Source organism: Hesperophylax consimilis, chromosome 3 (assembly GCF_061612785.1).
Source record: "Hesperophylax consimilis isolate HC1 chromosome 3, BYU_Hcon_1.0, whole genome shotgun sequence".
NCBI lineage: Eukaryota > Metazoa > Arthropoda > Insecta > Trichoptera > Limnephilidae > Hesperophylax > Hesperophylax consimilis.
The window spans coordinates 41,314,200-41,336,372 of NC_142838.1; the positions used below are offsets into that span (position 1 = coordinate 41,314,200).

Below are 22,173 nucleotides of genomic sequence, written 5' to 3' on the forward strand. Positions count from 1 at the left end.
TTTCGCCAAAGATATTGACGTTGAAGCTCAATTAATTTAATCTAATCTTTTGTAAAATATTCACCCACAATTTAGCCAAAAAATGAATTTATTGGACAAGGTTCAAGTGAGTTATTAGTATAATTGTATGTAAAAATGAATTTATCGGACAAGGTTCAAGTGAGTTATTAGTATAATTGTATGTAAAATGAATTTATCGGACAAGGTTCAAGTGAGTTATTAGTATAATAGAATTTATCGGACAAGGTTCAAGTGAGTTATTAGTATAATTGTATCTTAAAATGAATTTATCGGACAAGGTTCAAGTTAGTTATTAGTATAATAGAATTTATCGGACAAGGTTCAAGTGAGTTATTAGTATAATAGAATTTATCGGACAAGGTTCAAGTGAGTTATTAGTATAATTGTATGTAAAAATGAATTTATCGGACAAGGTTCAAGTTAGTTATTAGTATAATAGAATTTATCGGACAAGGTTCAAGTGAGTTATTAGTATAATTGTATGTAAAAATGAATTTATCGGACAAGGTTCAAGTGAGTTATTAGTATAATTGTATGTAAAATGAATTTATCGGACAAGGTTCAAGTGAGTTATTAGTATAATTGTATGTAAATATAAATCTATGGGACAAGGTTCAAGTGAGTTATTAGTATAATTGTATGTAAAATGAATTTATCGGACAAGGTTCAAGTGAGTTATTAGTTATTAGTATGTAAAAATTTACCAAAACTTGCACCATCTCCAATTGAATTAAATTTTGCTCGCCAGAATATTTCTATTTTATAACGTAACATAAATATAAGGGATATACGAGGAATTGCACAAGATCATAATATAAAATTAAAAATTTGGATAAAAATTGAACGAATAGCATTTAAATTAAATTTTTTAGGTGTGTCTATCTGTACCCATCACCGCTAATCGATTTTTTCTACTTTCATCCCACACAGGAGGCCCTGAGGAAAATAATTTTCATCAGAGCCTGTGTAATCTTTGGGTATGCTGTGTGGAGAGTATTTTTAAAGAAAGGAAGGAGGGGATGTTCTGGGAAGGAAAAAGGTATGAGGGATGGGTAGGAATCTAGGGATCAGTGTGTTCAGGAGTGACGGACGTATGGATATATCTTTCCCACTGCAGCGCAAGGCGGCGGGTCGGAAGACCAGTTGGAGAGGTCAAAGGGTGTCCCCAAACCAGCCTCTCCTGTTCTGGCACGCCACGCAGCTGATGGACAGGCCTACACTGAATACACGTCACCCGATGAACACGGGCACCCCTGCTAGATCACCAAACGTAGCGAACCACTTGGGGTGATCTATGGTAGAGGTGTTGGTTATCCAATAAATGGTTCCCGTGGCGGCGGTACCCACACGCGCCTCCCAAATTGAAAATGACATAGTTTTTTTTTTTTTTTTTTTTTTAATATTTTTATTTATTTTATAAAATACAGTATAATGTTTAAATTTACATAGTAAGAACATATTTCAATAAAAATTAACATGTTTACCTTTACAAGAGTCTAAAACTCGTGTGTAAAGGGAAAATAATAAAAACTTAACATACATATGTAAATAGAAGAAAAAAAGAATCATAAAAACATATAAAGTGAAGAGATTTTAGTTTTTTTATACAATAATATATAAAATAATATAGTGAGATATCATCGTCATTCTAATTCGTTAAATTATTTATTGTAGTGAAGTTAATTTTATTTTTAAATTTATTAAAGTCCGGTTCTAATCTCATCTCAGTCGTTAATTTATTAAACCATACCACTCCAGTGTACGTGTAATAGTGTTGTGCAAAACTGGTATGCATTAATGGAGTCCATAAGCGACCCATTGTATTTTGCCTATTGCTCTCGACACGAACCATGGCATGGTGTGACTTCTTATACAGATCTTTGTGGATTTGAAGTAGCGTATTTTTCGTATATGTATTTTTTAGTGATGGGACTTGAAAATCTTGGAAAAGTTGTAAGGTTGGGTAGTCTGATGGTTTTTTTATTAAAATTTTTATTAACAGCCTTTGAGTGATTTCCAGCGGTAAAAGTGATGATTTGTAAGCTCCCCCCCACGCAACGATACCATACTGTATTATTGAATGGGCTAGAGCGTAGTAAATATTTTTAAGAATTTTTAAGTTAAGTATATTTCTTAGACTAATAAATATGTAAATGAGTTTTCTTAATCTATTTATGATATTGTTTATGTGAGTTTTCCACTTAAGTTGACTATCTATTATTACACCTAAATATTTAATTTCATTTTTATTTCCTATGGATAAACAGTCATTATTTTGGCAAGTAGATTTTTTTGATATGCATTTTTTTTAATGTATTTTAATATTTAATGTAATAAAAGGGTTTATTTTGTTTATACTAAAAATTATATAATATGTTTTTTCAATATTTAATGTTAATAAGTTTTTATCAAACCATTCTTTTAACGTATTGATATCATTGTTAGCAATTATTTCAAGTTCATTCAATGAATTCGCTTGAAATATAATTGCAGTATCATCTGCATATGAAATGAGTTTTCCTGTTAATGGTAATTTAAAGATATTATTAACATATAATATGAATAGAAGAGGGCCCAATATGGTGCCTTGTGGTATTCCAAAGTCACTTGTGTTCGGTTCACTGAGAGTGTTATTTATTTTTACATATTGACTTCTAGAGTTCAGGAAACTTTCTATCCACATTTTGGCATTATCTATAATTCCTATTTTGTTAAGCTTGTAGAGTAATTTTTTGTGACTTATGCTGTCGAAGGCTTTCTTTAGGTCTATGAATATTGCAAGAGATTTTTTGCCTTTGTCTAGTGCTTGATGTATTTTTGTTGTTAAATCTATGATTGCGTCCTGTGTGCTTATTTTTTCGCGAAATCCAAATTGTTGGTAACTCAATATATTATTAGTTTCAATAAATTTTAGCAGTTGCTTTTTTGCTACCTTTTCAAAAATTTTTGAGATATTTGATAATACTGATATAGGTCGGTAGTTATTAATTTCTTTAGTGTCACCTGATTTAAAAATCGGTGAAATAATAGTTTTTTTGTAAATAGATGGAAAGATTCCTTTTTTAAGACTATTATTTATGATATGTGTAATAGGTTTTTTCAAAAAGTTAAGATTTTTTTTCAGAATTTCAACGGTTATCCCATCAAAACCTGGTGCGGACTCAGTTTTTAGGTTTTGTATTATAACAACAGTTTCTTGTTCGGTTATCGTTTCGAATGTTTTTACCGTTTTATTTAATGAAGCTACTGGAATTCCTGATGTGGTGGTATTATCTATGTTGTTAGTTATTTCGTTTGCGAGATTTTTTCCGACATTTGAAAAAAAATTATTGAAAGCATTCGCACATAGTTTTGGGTTATCAGAAACTTGCATCATATTATTGTTAATGTGCAGCTTTAAAATGTCACTTGTCTTTCTTTTTTTATCAATTATTTCATTTATTGTTTTCCAAATTTTTTTACCACTGTTACCTGAATTTAACATCTTTTGTTTGTAGAATTCTTCTTTGGTCATTTTAATTAGTGCCGTTAGTTTATTTCTGTATTTTTTAAAGTGTAAAATAATCGAATTATTTAGTGGGAATTTTTTTGTAAGTTTAAATAATTTTTCTTTTTCTCTAATGGAAACCACTAGACCATGGGTAATCCATGGTTTAATTTTTTTGAATTTTTTTTTATATATTTTTTTGTGTATTTCACAGCTTGAATCTTTTATATGCTTTTGTAAGGTGTCATGAAATTTTAAAGCACTATTATTTACATCTTCTGTGCAGAGTATAGATTCCCATGTTTCGTGAGACAGTTTTTCATGAAGTATTTGTTGGTTTATCGATATTTTAGGCATGTTAGATTTATTACTATTATTAATGTTTTGTTTTTCTATGTTAAGGTTAAGAATACATGTATGATGGTCCGTTATGTTGTTTCTCCATATTATTGTTTGAAGATTATCAATGTAGTTGGAATTACACCATATGTGATCAATACATGATGGTATTTGATTATTAAATTCTCTAGTATATTTATTAATACAGGGTTTAAAATTTAAAACGGTCATCATGTTAATATAATTGTCCTTTTCAATAGTGTGATTATTTTCAGCAATGTTAATATTAATATCGCCAATTAGAAAATTATTTGTACATTTATTATTTAAAATAATATTATTCAATTCTCCAATAAAACTGGATATAACAGCAGAGTGTGTCCTGTATATTGATATTATTTGTATAGGTAGTTTATTATTAATGCTCAGTCTTATAATAATACAGTTTGCATTAGTCATATTCGTTTCAGTAAAGAGTACGTCTTTAAATATCGTCTTCGTGTATATAACAATACCACTATTTTTGTTAATATAATGTGAGCTCTGAAAGTAGTTGTAATTGGGGAGAGTTGGGATGATTGAGTTGGTGTTTAAATGTGCTTCAGTCAGTATGATTATGTCAGGATATTTGTTTAATAAATTTAGGTTTACTAGAAAATGATCAAAATTTTTCTTTATAGATCGTATGTTTAGATGCATTACGGTAAATGAATCTGGAGTCGTTTGAAGTATTGTGTTACAGTCATTAGAGTTGTCACAAATTACATTTTTTACGTAAAATTTTTTTTCCAGATGTTGAATAATGTAGTCATCCATTTCTAGTTTTAGCAAAAGGATTAAATAATATATAAGCGTTTGATGCATTTTTGTTCAGTGAAGCGAAGGAATATATTTTAAAAATATTATGATATTGGTAATCGTATTGTATATAGTTTTTAAACGGTTGTGAAATGTTTTCTTTAAACACATTTAAAGTTTTGAAGAATTTAAACGACATTATAATTTGTAGAATACAATGAGAGTTTTTCGTAAATGGAAATAAATTGATATGTAAATTATTGGGAATTAATATACAGAATTTTATATAAAGTACTGAAGGTATATTATAGTTTTTATAATACAATCTAACTAGTAAATTAGTTTTATGATATAGTCAGAATTCTATTTTTTCCAAAGCTATTTTAAGCATTCTTTGATAATATGGGCAAGCTTTATTATTTGCTAGGTGATTTGTTGGTATTTTTAGATTGAATCTTTCATTTGTTGTGGCACAATTTTTACATTTTGGAGAAGTTTCCTTATTTTCACAGTCCTTGTAGGAGTGGTCTCCTGCACAGTGCATACACGACATTTTATTTGTTACCTTTTGTAGGCATCTGCTTGATGTGTGCCCAAAGTATAGTATTTCATAACATTTTACGTATTTTGTTTTAGTTGGGATATGAATAGATTTTAATTAAAGATTTTAATTATAATAATATTTGGATGATTTATATAGCGCCGTTTTTGTGCAAAATCACCTCAAATTGTGGAAGTTGACTTGTATATTGAAAGTGCATAATATCGTTTCGTCGTCGTTATAATTACCTCAAGGTATCGCGCTGAAACTCACTATATTGTGATTGTGTTATGTACTCCTTCGCAGAGACATAGTGTTAAGTGATTAGTCATCCCTTTTCAATTAAGTAACTCCCAATTCCTGCAATTGAAATTAATTTCGTTTCGTTTAAATTATTTAGAGTCCATTTTAAAGTGCATTATAAGCTGGAATTCGTAAAAAGTTTCGGATTAAACAATGACAGAGATTTTTAATTTAAATATAAGAAATATTATTACCGGTATTCCGGTACACAATTTCGGTTGGCTAAAAATCGGTAATGCATGCCCGAGCAGGTAGGTAGGAATGTAGGTACTGTTCCGGCGCAAGTCGAGTTCCACGTCGGAAATGATGTCATAACCTTTTGGAACTGTTCACTCTTGACTGCAGTCTACTGTCTATAGTCTATATAATAGGCTGTTGGCTGTTTCAGATGAACGAAGGTAATAAAGCAGAATGAGGAAGACTGGTGTGATTGGCCATTTATTCATTCATGCATATCTAACAAGCATAAATATATTGCCAATATCTACGTGCATGATTTTGGTTTAAAAATAGGCTCACTTTTTTGGAAAGTTTATTCTTGTTTTAGTATCTAATTTTACTGTTAATATTGAAAGTTTAATGATTAAACGTTCGATTTTGTGGGGTATGTCTATGATGATAACTCAAGTTCAATTAACTCGTATTTGTTTTTAATTTAAGTGCCGTTTCAAAAATGAAACTGGTTGTGTCAAGAACTCGGTGATAATGTACTACCTTATTATAGCATAACATTTGAACAGAAAATTATATTAATTCTACAGGGTGTCCGGGGGTCAAGTGCACACACTTCGGGAGGTGATTCTACATGATGGTAGAAGTAAAAGAGAATATTATTAAATTAGGTTGTTTTTTACCATACCGAAATATTTTTCTATAGAAGAATTTTATTTTCTCCATCAAACAATTCAACTTTTATACCTGAAAACAATCGTAATTTCATATTTTTTAGTCAGAGCTTCTGTAAGTCAAATGTACAATTTGGGAGGCGGATTTCAACTGGCTGCAGTGGGAGTAATATATTTATATCCGTCACTCTTGGACAGGCTGATCCCTAGATTCCTACCCAACCTCCATACCCTTGATCTTCCCAGAACTTCCTTTCCTTCATTTCCTTAAAAAAGACCCACCGCACAGAATCTCAAAATATGACATAGGCTCCCGCGTGGGGTTAATGTAAAAAAAAACTGTAAAATTAACTTTTTTTGCATGTAAATAATTAATGTCTATAATTTGATTAAATATACAGGGTGCGGCAGAGAGGACGGACGTTTTTGAGATGGGTAGTAATCTCCCCCTCCGTCTACGAGAGAGGTGCCGCTTGACTCGTTAGTTCCTAGCATTGTTTTACCAGTTGTCGTCATGGAGCCGTGGACGGTGGAGCACCGCGTTTTCGCCTATGATTGTTTCGTCCGAAATAATGAGTCAGTCACCGTCGTACATCGTGAATTTCGTCGCCACTTCAACATTCATCGGAATAGAGCTGTTCCCTCTCGAAACACCATCCTTCGTTGGGTTGAATCACTTCGCAGGCGTGGTGAATTGATCAACAGAAGACCAAGAGGAGCTCCGCGAACAGTTCGAACTCCCGAAAATGGGGATATAGGGACACCTCAAGGCTAGAGTATACGAGAACAAGCCCCGAACTCTGGACGAATTGAAGGACGCAATTCGCGTGGAAGTCGCCCAAGTTGAGAGAGCGATGTTGGAGAGAGTCTACGCGAACTTCCAAGAACGCCTCCTGCACTGCATCAACGATTTCTGCCACCACATGCCTGATGTGATTTTCCACACTTGACTGTCTCAAATGCTATTTCCTCGCGAACCTGATTCCATCAATAAATTTGTTTTTGAGTAAAAATTAACTATTTTATGATTATTTTAAAACCGTCCGTCCTCTCTGCCGCACCCTGAACAAACATCATCGTTTAATAATAAATAATCATTATTTTTTCTTTATTACGGGCTACACGAAGGGGTTTTGCAATGCAATGCAATCCATGTTGACATAACGTACAGCAAAATAAAAAGCAAGGAAATTAATTAACATACAGCAAATAAAATTTAATGACAGAGAAGAGTATATTAAATATTTAAAAAAATGCAAGAAGAATACAAAAAAAATAATAAAAATACCGACACAGTACCGAAAAATTGTCTGTAATGTATGATTATGAGTATGGTGCATCCACAGGCCAGCCGATAGAGATTTGTACAATTCTGTTCGTTCTATCGTTGTAACGTGTTCTATTACACATTAAAATGAACTGTAAATCAATTTTATATTAAAAAAACGACAGTAAAGAGTTCATTCAATTGGTTCTGAATAAATCACGGGAAAATTGGAATGAAGGAAACAGCCTACCTGAAATTCCCATGAATCCGGGCAATAAGGCTCTCGATGCAATTGCAGTGTTCGGGTGAAATTTCCTCCACAACGAGATAAACGAGAAAACGAGAGAGTTTTAATATTTGCATGTGAATAATACAACGACGATACTAAGGTGGCACCTTTTTGTAATACGACATACGAATTCGACTTGCGACAATTTACAGTGCAACATAAATCTTCATAATTTCTCCAATGTGGGTAAGGCTGTTTTTAAGGAAGGAGATGGATAGTATATGATGGGAAAAATGGTAGGTATTATCCAAAAAACTGTTTCAATACTAAACAATCGTATCATTGTAAATTCAGTTCGATCATTTGAATAGGTTTGTGATATGATGGACCTTTCTATTCTCGGCCTTTTTGAAAGTCTCTCTAAATTTATCATAGTAGCACACTGTTCAGGTATTAATTATGTTCTGTTTAGTACCCACTCACAGACTATTTACAGCGTAAAAACTTCGCTTTATGTGATTTATTAGGAAAATACATCGTATGTAACGATTTGGAAATATGTTTGGTTGATGTACGGCATTATAGCAGCACTTCGTCATCCAGTGGCCGAACGTTTCTCAGCGTCACGTCAAATATTGACGAATATTATTAAGCTTGGTGTCTGCTCAAACAAACAATTTTACAAAAATCGACGTTGATGGCCGATTTGAAAAATATCGCCATGTTTTAAATGGTTTCAAACTACCTCTTTGCTTAATTAATTTTAATGACCCATTTGCTTCAAATGTAGATTAAACTTCAAATGTAAACATAAGTGTAATATTGCGACGAATGTATGCATGTACCCAGTATCCCACTTTCATTCATTTTATGATGTGTGACCCATGTATATGAGAAAAAGGGACATATATGGCTTGGAAGGTTGGAAAATCATGCTGAATGTTGCCGAGCTACGATCAAACTGCACGAGCTATCAACGAGGCGCGCGGAGCCAGTGAAAGTTACGCGTTTGAAGTGATAATAACGGTTCACGGTTCATCCCCCTTGTTTCTATTTGTGAGGCTTTTTGATGCGGACCGTGAGGAAGTTTCATGCGGCCTGCTTAAAAAAAAATAGTATAATAACTACTTTTAGAAAGCGAGAACGTTTTTTTTCACCGTGTTTCAGATACTGATTTGACATTATTACAAAACCCAGAGAAAGATATAACATAGCTGACATCTACGTTACTAGAAAGCAGTTTAGACACAAATATATTGGCGATCCAACATCCCTTTTTAATTCTTATTTTTTTACTAATTAGTAATTAAATGTGTCATAGGAAATTATGAGTATAACGCTAATTAAACCGACTCGCTTACAGTTAAAATTGCTGGATTCGTCTGCAGACTCTTTTAAGAAGGAAACCGCTCTCGTGTTTTAGAATTCTAGTTGCTGCAAAAACCGGGGAAACCATTTTCGTGTTCTGAGTGTAGTTTTAATCAAAGTTGGGGACTTGCACAAGAATTCGCTCTTAACTTAATATCAGTTTTGTGTTCAGAATGAAAAGTTAATATTACAGTTGTGGATCCAACTGCTGACACATTTTGGAGGAAAACATTATCGTGTTCGAAGTGCAGTTATAAACTCCAAGATGTAGACTGCGTGTTGCGAAAATCGGAGGAAATTATTTTCGTGTGCTGGGTGTACTTTTAATTAAAACTATGAACTCGCACAATGAATCAATCTTAAGTTTTAAAAAAATTGTCTTCCGAATGGTGTGTTAAAATTCCAGTTGCGGATTTATCTGCTGACGCGTTTCGAAGGCAACCGTTCGCATATTCCGAGTGGAGTTAAAATTATAGTTTTACACCATATGCTGCAAAATTCAGAGAAAACCCATTAGCTTGTTCCGCGTGTAACGATTATTTCAGCTATTGAACTCTATTAAATTATTCTTAAGTTCAAACCAGTCTGTGTTTTAAATGCAACTTAAAATAAATTTGCGGGCTCATCTGTAGTCGCAACTCACGGGAAACCATTCTCGCGTTCCGAGTGGATTTATAAATTTCTAGTACTAGACTCATTTGTAAACATTGGTTTTATATTCAAAGAATTCTTGTCAGGTGTGATTTAAAAATAAAATAAAATCGATACTTATGGTAAAATGAAGTTATAATAATATATCGACGAATCCGACACCCCATCCCCGCCGCTAAAATCTAAAGTGCGATCGCCGGTGATTCTACAACCATCAAAATGGTCCCCGACGGCGAAAAGGTTCCCCACCGCTGAAATCTATGGTATGCACGTATTTACATTCATTTCACAGTTTTGAACAATTGTTTTTAAATTTGTCATTAATGGCTGATTTAAAAAAATCCTTCAATTTTCAGGGGTTGCAAACTATTGAGCCTTGCTTAGCTAAATAAAACTTGGCTTCTCGTTTGCTTTAAACTGTTATTAGTTTGTTGTTGTAAAATTAAAACTATGCAATGTATGTTTGTACATTAATCAAATAATTAAGGACCGAAGAGCTCCGCTTTTCTTAGTGAAAAGTAATTGAAAGTTTATGTGAGCGGTAATATAATTTAATGTTCATGTCACATCGTACTAATTAAACAATTTAACTTTGGCATAAATAATCTGTACGGGTAATGCGAAAGCTTAAGTGTTGCCATTCCGGTTAACTTTGCCAAACATTCAAATCAGAATGTTGGAACTTTGAATTTTAGCCAATGTTGTGTTGCCACTTCGAAAACTTTGATAAATATTCCAAAACAGGATGTTGAAGGTTTGAATTCGAATAACATTTTGTATAGTGGTATAGTTGTTGTGTTTGGTGGCTTAGCGTGATTTTCTAATTAAAAGGTCGTTTGAATCAGACGATTGTCACCATTATGAATAAGAAAACGTGACTTGTTCCCTGGTTGCTGTGGATTATTTGAGACGAAGATCGAAGATCCTAATAAGAATTTATTGAGGCTTGAGCTTTTATCTGTAGCGAGTTTCCAGCGGTTGAATTTGCCAAATCTTAACGACATAAGTAAAGAAGTCGCGTAAAAAAAAATCATCGCGCGGCCCGGCGTAGTGGACGAACATACGGTCGACTTTGCCTTAGCAGGTCTAGAAAATCGATCTTTCCGTGGGGTTTATTTTCATTACTTTTTGATGAACGTATTAGTAAAATCTCAAACGTTTCTAGAGGGAACCCTCGGGACTAATTCATCTTCTACCGCATTACATTTATAGTTGACAAACGTTTTATAAAATTTTCTAACCGTTTTACATAAAATATTTTAATGGTAAGGTACTATTTTTATTAATCTTAAATATAAATAACTTACATCCGTAGGGATCCCTATAGAAACATTTGAGATATTAGTAATACGTTCGTTAGAATATAATTAAAATGTGTTCGTCAAGCAAACCCTTAGAGTCTTAAGTCGTCTTAACACAAAATGCTCTATTTTCCGGAATGTTTTTTTGGAAACTTAAGTGAGTTCTTGATTGAAAAATATTATCTCGTTTTCAAGTAGAAATCTCCCCATATTTTACACAAAGCCCGCAGAATACCACCAAGAAGGAAAGATATTTCAGTTGACTTTGAGTTAGATCTGAGATTACCGCAGTTTACGAATTGTCCTGTCCAAAGCCGTTCCACATCTGCGCCCAAATTGAACTTCCCTCTAACCGGCCTAAACCTCCGCATCCAACAGCAGATGGCGCTCAGTTATGGAGGGAAGGATTATTCTTAAATTCAAAAAAGGAAAAGTTCTTACCAACTTTAAGAAATACGCAGAAAGATAAGTTTTGCCATAGCAAAATGTTTTATGCGTACAAAAATGCTAACAGCAATTTCCTACAATAATTACACTGTTGCAAAATACAAGAAATTCCTACTTTCTTCAGCAAACAGGTCAAATGGTTTCTCAGTGTTTGATGACTATAATGATTGTAAGTGGTACAAGCTAAAAATTAAATTGAAAAAATCACGGATGAGATGAATTAGTTGATTCCTTAGTTTGTTCGAAAGATATACAAAGAAAATTCTTTATTAAATATGTATTATAGCCACTGAATATAAAGGATGGTCCATCGGAACACCGTTAATTATTATTTAATTGGGAATTTTTTTATTGATTTATGAAGTAGACATGTTGATATTAATTCTGAAATACGATGTCGGCCAAATGGCCGCTTCGGCTGTGCTGGCATACCTAGGCCCTTTTGATAGACCTTGGGACCACAAGATCTGGGCGACCAATTAATGTCTCCATCACACTTTGTCTTAACAAATCGGTGGTTTATCTTGCTGTATGGCATGTGGTACCATCATGTTGAAACCACATTTCTTCGAGGTTCATGACGTCTAATTGATCCTATAAAAAGTTAGATACCATGGCACGATCCAGCATACCCGATGGACCACCCTTAAATAGAAGAAAGTGTATTCTGGGAGAGGACTTAGTTTTTACTTACTTTTGGTGAAACTATTGATTTTTTCAAGTACCTGTTTTCAAGTAAATTCTGTCATTTTTTAGATTAAATACATAAAGGAGGCTTCCCGGAAAATATACGTTTGAAACAAAGGCGTGGAATTTGGATTTGTAGTAGTATCGTTGTTTGGGCGGTTTCATACTAATAATGGTTAATAGCTTTTCCCCTTTCTATTACTTACGAAAAACTGCTATTAAAGCTGTGAACTAGAAAGAAAAAAAAAGAAAAGACAGAAGAAAGAAGACAGGAGACAGAAGACAGAAGACAGAAGACAAAAGACAGAAGACAGAAGACAGAAGACAGAAGACAGAAGACAGAAGACAGAAGACAGAAGACAGAAGACAGAAGACAGAAGCTAAAAGCCAGGAGACAGAATACAGAATCGACGTTAATGTTTTAAAAAGAATACACAAGCAAATGCTTTCAATGGAAGAGTAGTAAAAAGACCCAAGATGTAAAATGAATTATGTACCATGTAAACATATTATTAAAAATAAAAAATAATTACAAAAAAAAAAAAAAAAGTAAGTAACTGCACACGTACGATCATTACCAGGTAAGATCTCTCTGGATCTTCCTAAAACCCCCAGAAGCGGGTCGACTAACCGCGGTCTGAATAAAAAATACAATCCATCATAAAATACAAAATACGTGAGCGAAATCCGAAGCCGAAGGATTTTCTTTTATGTCTGGGTTTTTTTCTCAAATTGAGTATCTATAAGTTTTAGTATAAAATTAATTTTGTTCTAGAACAAGCGTCGATCACGCGTAATTAAATCAATAGTGCGGAAATGAAAACAGAAATATTTATTAGTAACTATAAATATTAATACGGTTGGTTTTGAGAAGCGTAAACAAATGTAATTTCAATTGGAAAAAAGTTATAAATCTTTTTAATTTTAAAGTCACATAAATGGAATTCCACCACGAATTAACTGTTTCAAAATTGAAATAATTTAATAAATTTTATTTATGTAATATTTATTCGGTTATTTACATAATAATTGTCTTTGTACGTGTAGATATCTTTCGACTAAACTAGGTAATCTTCTGCTCATTGACAATCTGGGAGGCGGGTATGAGTACGGCGCCCCGGGAAACCATTTATTGGATAACCAACACCCCTGCCATAGGTTACCCCAAGTGGTTCGCTACGTCCCGGGTTCGTGGGGTGAAGTTTGTCTAGGTCTTGGTGGCGGCTACATTTGCCCATCTAGCAAGTTGACAAAAGTATCCGCCGGCGTAAAACAATTGCAAATTTGCAGACGCATCGAGGGAGACCCTTTGACCTCTCCAGCCGGATTCTTGCACCTCAGCGGGAGGGATGGATTCATACGTCTGTCACTCCTGAACACATTGACCCCCAGATTCCTACTTATTGCTCATCCCTTTTTCCTTCCCTGAATTTCTTCTCCATCCTTTCCCTAATAAGACCCTCTATATCTCCAAAGATGACAGTGTGTGTAGCTAATGTAAAAAAAACATAAAACCACTCATTCATCTCATCTGTGAAATTTTTAATTTAAATTTTAGCTCGTACTACTTCATTTTGTAATATTACCAGCTCCCTCTAGCGGAACATGTCCCAAATAATAAGAATTATTAAGCGTCTTCGAAGGTAGGTAATAAAAAACAAAATTTGTCAGAAAGATTAGTGCTAAGTACGCAATTCGTTGTGAAGTGCAGATAAAATGTTATTACCCATTAGCCCGGTGACTGCGCGGGCGGTGACACTTTGTAAGTTGTCGCTGGTATTATGGAGCTATATTTTACTACTTTAATTACTTACCTCATAAGAGATGAAAACAAATCTTCTCAACCAAAGGGACAAACACGTCAATATCTGACGTCTGTCAAACTAATAACTTATAACGATCTTGCAGAGATTTGTAGGTATGTAATAGTCGTCCATTAAGAGGAAGCTACAAGCCAAAAATGTGTATATTCTTGGTATTGCTTATATTATGGGTAATAGGTATTAAAATCGCTTGACAAACGGAGTCTAGAAACGTTCGATTTCAAGCACAAAACTGGTTTTTATTTATTTTGTAAATAATTTTATAAGAAAGCAAAAAAGTAAATCAAATGAAACTGTTAAAGAAAATCTTAGCTATAATACTGTATTTTTTTAAGTTGTTTTCTTTACGCGTTCATACAATTCTATTGAATAAATATATTTTTTACTAGTTTACATTTATATTTTTATTGAGTAATTGTATTCTACTCAAGCGAAGCGATAGAAAATTCTTCAATTTGTCTAAAGCATGTTTTTTGGTATTCGAAATGTACATCAATACATTTTAAAGATTAATCAAAATAGTGATTTAACACTAAGATTCGCCTTAAAAACAACCTATATTTTTTAACCAACTGTTCAAGAGTAGTATATTATAAATCAAATACTTAATATAATATTTTGTAAATATCTCAAAGCCAAATATAATGTTGAATATTATATTTTAACTAATTGAACACAGCTGCTGACCCTGTAAACATCGCAAGTGAACCCTACTGTTGAATTGGGAAGCCACCTCTGGTCTAGAGCCCTAAAATATCTGAAAAATCCCAGTAGTAGAAACGGGCGGTCCGTTTGATAGATTCACATAGCTTAACAGACGGATTGCAATATTTAGAGCACAGGCGTCAGATAGGTATTCTATCCTTGTTCTACCAGTATTACAACGGTAGATGCTTCGAGGAACTACCATCATTGATCCCTTCAGCACCTGTGCACAGTCCGGAAACACGCCAAACGCGTGCACGGTTGACATTTGTCACACGAGAACGAGTTGCTTCTACGACTCGTTCTTGAGTTCAAAAGCTCGGCAGTGGAACGATTTGCCAGCTTCTGTGTTTCCTCCCTTCTACGACATGGGTCTCTTCAAGACCCATGTTCTTCCTCTGTGGTGGTTGTATGAATGTGTGTAAGTGTAGGCGAGATAACATGCTTGCGAGATTCTATAAAAGGCGAAACATGTTAGGATAGTCCTTTTTTTAATACTACAGCTCCCCAACGATTACCAGTACAAGATCACGTATTAATTTACTTGAGGACTATCCTCATACCCCACATTAAAGGCACGACTACTCCATTCACTACATCCCCAGAATGACCCTCCACACAAAGATGACATGGGCCATGTCATCTTTGTGTGGAGTAGTGCTTCGTTGTGAATTTCACACGAAATAAAAATATCATTATCAATGAATATAATCTGAACGGCTCAATATTAATCAACAAAACAGAAATCAAAGATTTGGGAGTGACATTGGACTCGCTTATTTTTGATTTTAAATAGACTCAGTCACATCAAAATGACGGCCGGCATAGTCCAGTGGTAACGCATTGGACTGCCGAAGGTCGCGGGTTCGAACCCGGCGTGCGCAAATAAATTTTATTTGATTAATTTGTGTTATTTCACAATTAATTAATTAAAATTAATTAATTAAAATAATATATAGTATATTTGCGGCACGTTCCAGAGTGGAAGATACTACCAGTATCGCCCTGGTGTAAGACCACCATTCAGAATTGAAACGTTGCTCCAAATGGCTTTAGCCGTGTTTAGTGACTAGATCTGAATAGCCAGGTACTTCCCCACCTTCCTCTTTCCCTTCCCCACTTACCTTCAGCCCCACAACATCCCCCAATCGGGGATGCCATAGTCTCACTGGCTCCAGACGGGAGCAGTTGGGACTCTTGTGAGGTATTCACTATAAAAAAAATAAAAAAAAGCCTCTAAAATGTTAGGATTCATTCTTAGGACATGTAAAAAATTCAATAACTTTAGGACAATGAAAATCCTATATTTTGCTTATGTCCGTAGCTTACTAGAATACGCGTCACAAGTTTGGAACCCGCAATACATATCGTATGTGGAAATTCTAGAACGTGTTCAAAATCGTTTTCTACGATACTTGGATTTCCGCAGCTACCGCCCACATCTAAGTCACCAAGATTCAGCAGCGTACTTCAATATACCATCATTAGAAGTTCGAAGAAGCTCGGCCGATGTACTTTTTCTTCAAAAAACAGCCAGGTCCATTGTTGATTGCCCAGAACTCCTAGAACGAATACAGATAATAATAATACAGTCTGTTAGAGTTCCTAACAGACGAACCAGATCAAACATGATTTTTAGCCTCCCTCGATGCAACACTAATTCTAAGCAGAATTCTTTCATCTATCGTGCGTCCAACACTTTTAACACACACTATTCACAATTTGACATATTTAACTCTGCACCACACTCCTTAAAATCCCACAGACACTCTCTCGATACCTTACAATAACAATAACTACAGATACCATCTAATACAACCACCACTTTATTAACTTCATTTATACATACCTCAACCTAACCGATCCCTCCCCATCCTACCCCCGCCCTATTCTCCCCTAAATAACTTGTTTCTTGAAATGTAATTTTCATAAGTAAATATCTCGTAATCACTACACTTGTATATAATACCTGTAAATGGTTTATTTACTGTAAATCAATTATTATTATGCTGTTATTGATGTAAACTGTTGGTATCCCAAATAAAATAAAATAAAAATAAAATAAAACGTGTAAAAAAAGTGAATTGTTTGATTCTCACCGTCCAAAATTTCAAGTGGAAATTGAAGAACAGAGAATTGAAACATGATAAGTATATAAATAGGTAAGACATCTCTCTTCGAATGATTTCGGTTGAACAACTCCGCAAGTTACGTGAATAATAGTAGAGAATCGCTTAGTTTCTACAAGTAGCAAAAACCAATCATTAGCACGGGTAGATACAAGCTTTTTGTTGAGACGTATTTAGCCGAAATAAACCTAACCAATTGATTGTTGGTCAGTTCTAGAATCTATTGACACTATAATAATGATAAATATATTTCTATAATGTCTTTGCCTTGGTATGATTGCCTATTACATTTAAGATTTTAAATGATTGCCTATTGGGCTTTTACATACATACGATAGATACAATTGTTTCTGTTTTTTTTTTTATAAATAACACAATTCCATAATAGTTGTTATAATAATCTTATAATCATAAATTTTATTGGTGAAGAAAATTTTTACTAATTTAAATTGGTGACAATTTTTTATTGGTGAAATAAAAGATAACACTAACAAACAGAACAAGACACAGAAAATAAAAAGATAATGGTAACAACTAAGAATCGAACCCAGGATCTTTCGTCTTATAGGTATCCAATATGAATAAAAATCGCATATTTTTATCCGATACACTATCTAGGTTCAAAAATCATCCGATCTTTTAAAAAGGTAGCTACCAAAAATATGTGAAAAATTAGTTGCAGGATGTATTGTTAATTCTGAATTTGAAATATGAGATCGACAAATATGACGAATAATAACTAGGTCCCAAAGGTCGAGTACAAAAGATCCTGGGTTCTTTAGGAAGTTCTGACCGTTATCTTTTTATTTTCTGTATCTTGTTCTGTTTCATGTTTTAATTAGATTTGTAAGTATTAACTTCTTATTCAATGATATATTAAATTGTTGGGTATAATCTATCAAATTTTAAAGAAAAGATATTTCTACAAATTTTTATACTTAAACCTTAAATTTTGAGAGGTACCTGGCTATAAAATTCTCGTCATATGAAATAAATCTACCGTGATTATGGTAAATTTAGAAAGAAAAAATATCTACCGTGATTATGGTAGATTTAGAAAGAAAATATATCTACCGTGATTATGGTGAAGAAAATTATTTAGAAGGAAAATAATATTTCACGACGACGGGTTGAAGATTTAATATAGAAAGAACGACAAGTCATGAGGCACAATAGACGAGATAAGAAGATGAAAGAGGGATGAGTGTAGTGGTTATCGAGAGGCAGATGAAAGGATAATTAAAGACCCACATGAGAAGAGATAAGAGATGTGGGAACAAGTCTTTATGGCTCAGAAGAAGAAGAATGAAAAATGAAGGAAGAATATCATTATTTTTCGACTGGTGCATGCTTTTCTCAAAGGAATAATAAAAAAGGCAACGTTTGAACATAAATAAATTGCCAGGAAATTCTTCTCAAACATAATACATTGCCTAAGCCCTTTTCTAAAAAGAACCTTTTTAGAATATTACAAAAATGTGAAAAATTTTCATGTTTAGCTAGTACTTACAGCCTACTATAAAGTATTCTGTGGCGTGGCGAGAGCCTGGGCGTTTTTTATAATAATAAACTTATGTTTATAATTATAAGACAAGTTTTTTATGCATAGCACAAAGGATAACAAATAAGCAATAATTAGTCGCCTGAATTAGTGGAAAATTTAGCACTAACAAAGTCTTTACTACAAGAATAAAGTTGGTTATTTACAGGTGAAAAAATATAATAAGCAGTAATTATTGATTGAAGTACTAGTACATATTGAATTATTTGGCGTATTGGAAATAAGCCGACAGCCGACAGCCGTAGCTCAGTGGTCCAGAACACCTCACCGGACATGAGAAGGTGCGGGTTCAATTCCCGTCGGCGGCATTAATTTTTACTCGATAAATATTTTCAATTTGTATAGATATTTCAGGGGACTAATATTTTGTTTGCTAATTCTACGGTAGCTCTATTCTACGGGCGTTAAAGATTAATTCATTGGGCTGTATGCATCGCTTTTGAGTACCAAAAAATACTCGCTAAATAACAAATACTTTTTCTTTTTACAATTTCTTTGTAAAGAAAGACCAATATTCTTGGGATACGAATAACCTGACAATATTTGAAAATACCATACTACCACCGCTGTAAGCGGAAAATGTTTCTCGTGTCATGATGAGGGACGAAGAATTAAACTCTCGAGGCCCGGTGGCAACCAGACGCAATGCAAACTCAGCCACTAGCCGGTCTATTGATTGTCTCGGAAACAACGTGTTCTGATCACTGTCATTTGATTTTATGTTGTTGTAGGTTATATGACAGGAAGGTATTTAATTATTTATTTATTTAGAATTTATGGCACAATTACACACAAAGTTTTTATATTATTTTTTTACATATACATAGTGCAGTATTAAATTTTGATGAGAAAAATTAAAGAATTAAATTTAGTTAAAACATAACAAATAAAATAACAGTAAAGAAAGAAGTAATGACAATAGCCTGTTATGTAGTGACCTCATTAAAATAAGTGGCGTTAAAATGTGTTATTAGTGCAGCTTTATACTTTACAAGGGGAATATTAAAAGTATCTGCGATTTTAGCATAAAAGTTCCCAAGTGTGTGCAATCTATATATAACTGAGTTATATCCTGAAATTGTGGTATAATTGTCACAATAATAAATACTAGAGGACCTTGATCTGATGGTAGGTACATGAAATTGAATCAACATCAATATGTCAGGGCTATCCAACTGATAATTTATAATTTTGTATAAATATATAAGATCAAAAAATTTTCTTCTATCACTTAACTTAAGCAATTTCAATGAATATAATAAGAAACCATAATCTATTGTTTCTAAAGGAATTCCAAGCCTTAAATTAATACACCTCTAAAATTTTCGTTGGACTCTTTCAATGGTATTAGTGTGATTATTAAAGACAGGTGACCAAATTGTACAGTTGTATTCAAGAATACTTCTAACGAGAGATGTGAACAGAATTTTTAATGGGTTGATATTTTTGAAATCCTTGGAAATTCTTACTACAAAACCTAACATTTTCATAGCCCTGTTAGCGATGGAAGTTATGTGAGATACAAAGCAGAGTTTCTGATCAAAAATTTTGCCTAGGTCAAGTATTTCGATTGTATGTCGGACTGTATGTCAAGTATGTCGGACAGGTAGGTCTTTATCATTACTAATCTTCTTAATGAACAAAGATTTTGTTCTTATCAGTGCCAGGAGTGTTTAGAGAAAGGTTTGAATGCTAGAAGAAGTCGGGGACGCCCGAGGAATATTTAACCCTTGGGACCTTCTAAGACCCAAACAGTCCCAAATGCCGTGCGCGCATTATACTCTCCTAAGACCATATTTGTCCCAGAACGACCGCACATTATTAAAATGCATATATCTCTCTTCCTCTCATCTAAAAATTAATTATTTCTTTTATGTCAGAAAGAGAACGAAATAGTGCTTGTTATTGTCTTTGAAAAAATTGAAGCTTGTAGAAGGTTCGATCCGTGCAAATCAACAACGTCTCAAGGGTTAACGTAACATCTCTTCACCGGAATGATATGCGGAGTCAGTCAACGTAACGTAGTTTTATAACAGTAACGTTGAGATATTCAGAAGTGAATGGTGGTAGATATGGGCGACGCATTGCGGAGTCCAATGGTATTCAATAATATGTGAAAAATAATATACAGGAATTCCGCAAATAGTGGCTAAAATATGTAAATAAAATCAAATATTCGGAAACAATAGGTTGAAGAAACGGCGAGAGAATTTCGCGCTACTTATAATATTTCCGCTTCGTGATGTATGATTTATATTCACACCTAGGAAAGGAAATCATAAAATTTTATGACGGTATTTTCATGATTTTTCCGAGCTCGGGTTTTTCCATATAAAGATGCTTGGGGTAAAGCCGCGTTGTTCGCGTGGTCGGTGGAAAGTTTTACACTTATAACAACTTACACGATTGCCAAAATTCTCAAGGTTTATTATTCATTTTCATATTTTTTACTACACCGAACGTTCCAATAAACCATATTTCAGAAAAATACACATTATTATTTTGCCGGCAAATTCGATTACTTAACACGTCAAACGAAGGAATGTTATGGTATTCTATTTTATGCAGAATCCAAAATTAGAGCGTGAAACTTAATAAAAGCAGAAAGGAAATATTATATTTCAGGAGTTGTTTTAATTTTGCGCCGAAGCTGAGTTATTTTCCCTTCATATGGAAAATTTTTGCTATACACGATATGTATTTTCGTAAAATATTTTAGAGAAGAACTTATGTTTCGGATTGTACTGAATGATAAAAATTGTAACTTTGAACGTAACCATAGATTACATAAAAGTGTCATCTGTAATCGTACACATACGGCAAAACTTTGAATATGATAATAGTTACATGGAAGCATCTATAATTTGCCATTTCAATAAAAAAAATGGCAGCACTTTGAACATAACCATAGATCACACGAATGCATCTTTCATTTGGTTTTGCCATAAAAAATGGCAATACTTTAAACATAATCATAGACACATGAAAGCATCTGTCATTTGCATTTGCCGTTGCCGTCATCAAATCATCAAAATAATTCGAAATTTATAATACCTAACGATGCACGTTCACTGTAAGTAATACATACATATTAAAGCTTTTTTTATTAACGTTTTAAATATAAAACGAATTCAAAATGCTACAATTTCACATAATAAAGTTAAGTAAAACAATGACAGACGACAAATATCAAATAATGTCCGCCATCTTAAAATGTACGAAAATTGGTACAAAAATAGAACACGTCTTTTGTCAACCCCAATCAATATGAAAACTCGACCCTCATGGAAACTGGACAAAAAAAGTATCGTGTAAAACGCCCAGAAATAGAATACATATAATTATAATAACGTATCGGGTGGAATCTTGTAATCATATATAAAGACAGCAGTCAAAAATATGCGTAAAGGAAATGAAGACGATATTGGTATTTTTTTAGTTAATAAAATAAATAAAAATAAAATAAAATAAGACACTGGAAATAAAAAAAAACTTAATGTTTGCACGAGAGAAAAATGAATATTGCTTATTTATTAAAATTCTGTCAAAAACGGGATAGTAAGCTAGTTTCCTACAGCATAGTTTCATTATAAAATGTTAGTCCTTTCTGAATATACCGGAACACGTGTTCATGCATATGTAAAATAAAATTATTCACGTGAACACGTTTT

At 33.3% G+C, this 22,173-nt stretch overlaps 2 protein-coding genes across 2 annotated transcripts in view; both read right to left on the bottom strand.

Moving 5' to 3' along the window:
* TyrRS (Tyrosyl-tRNA synthetase) overlaps nt 1-12,855 on the bottom strand; it is a 326,170-nt gene extending 313,315 nt beyond the window's left edge. The window contains exon 1 of the mRNA XM_089650711.1: nt 12,841-12,855. The gene's annotated coding sequence lies outside the window, so the exon portion shown is untranslated. The remainder of the gene's footprint in view (nt 1-12,840) is intronic.
* Nucleotides 1-22,173, bottom strand: part of alpha-Catr (alpha-catenin related) — a 344,431-nt gene that overhangs the window by 120,917 nt on the left and 201,341 nt on the right. The window lies entirely within an intron of this gene.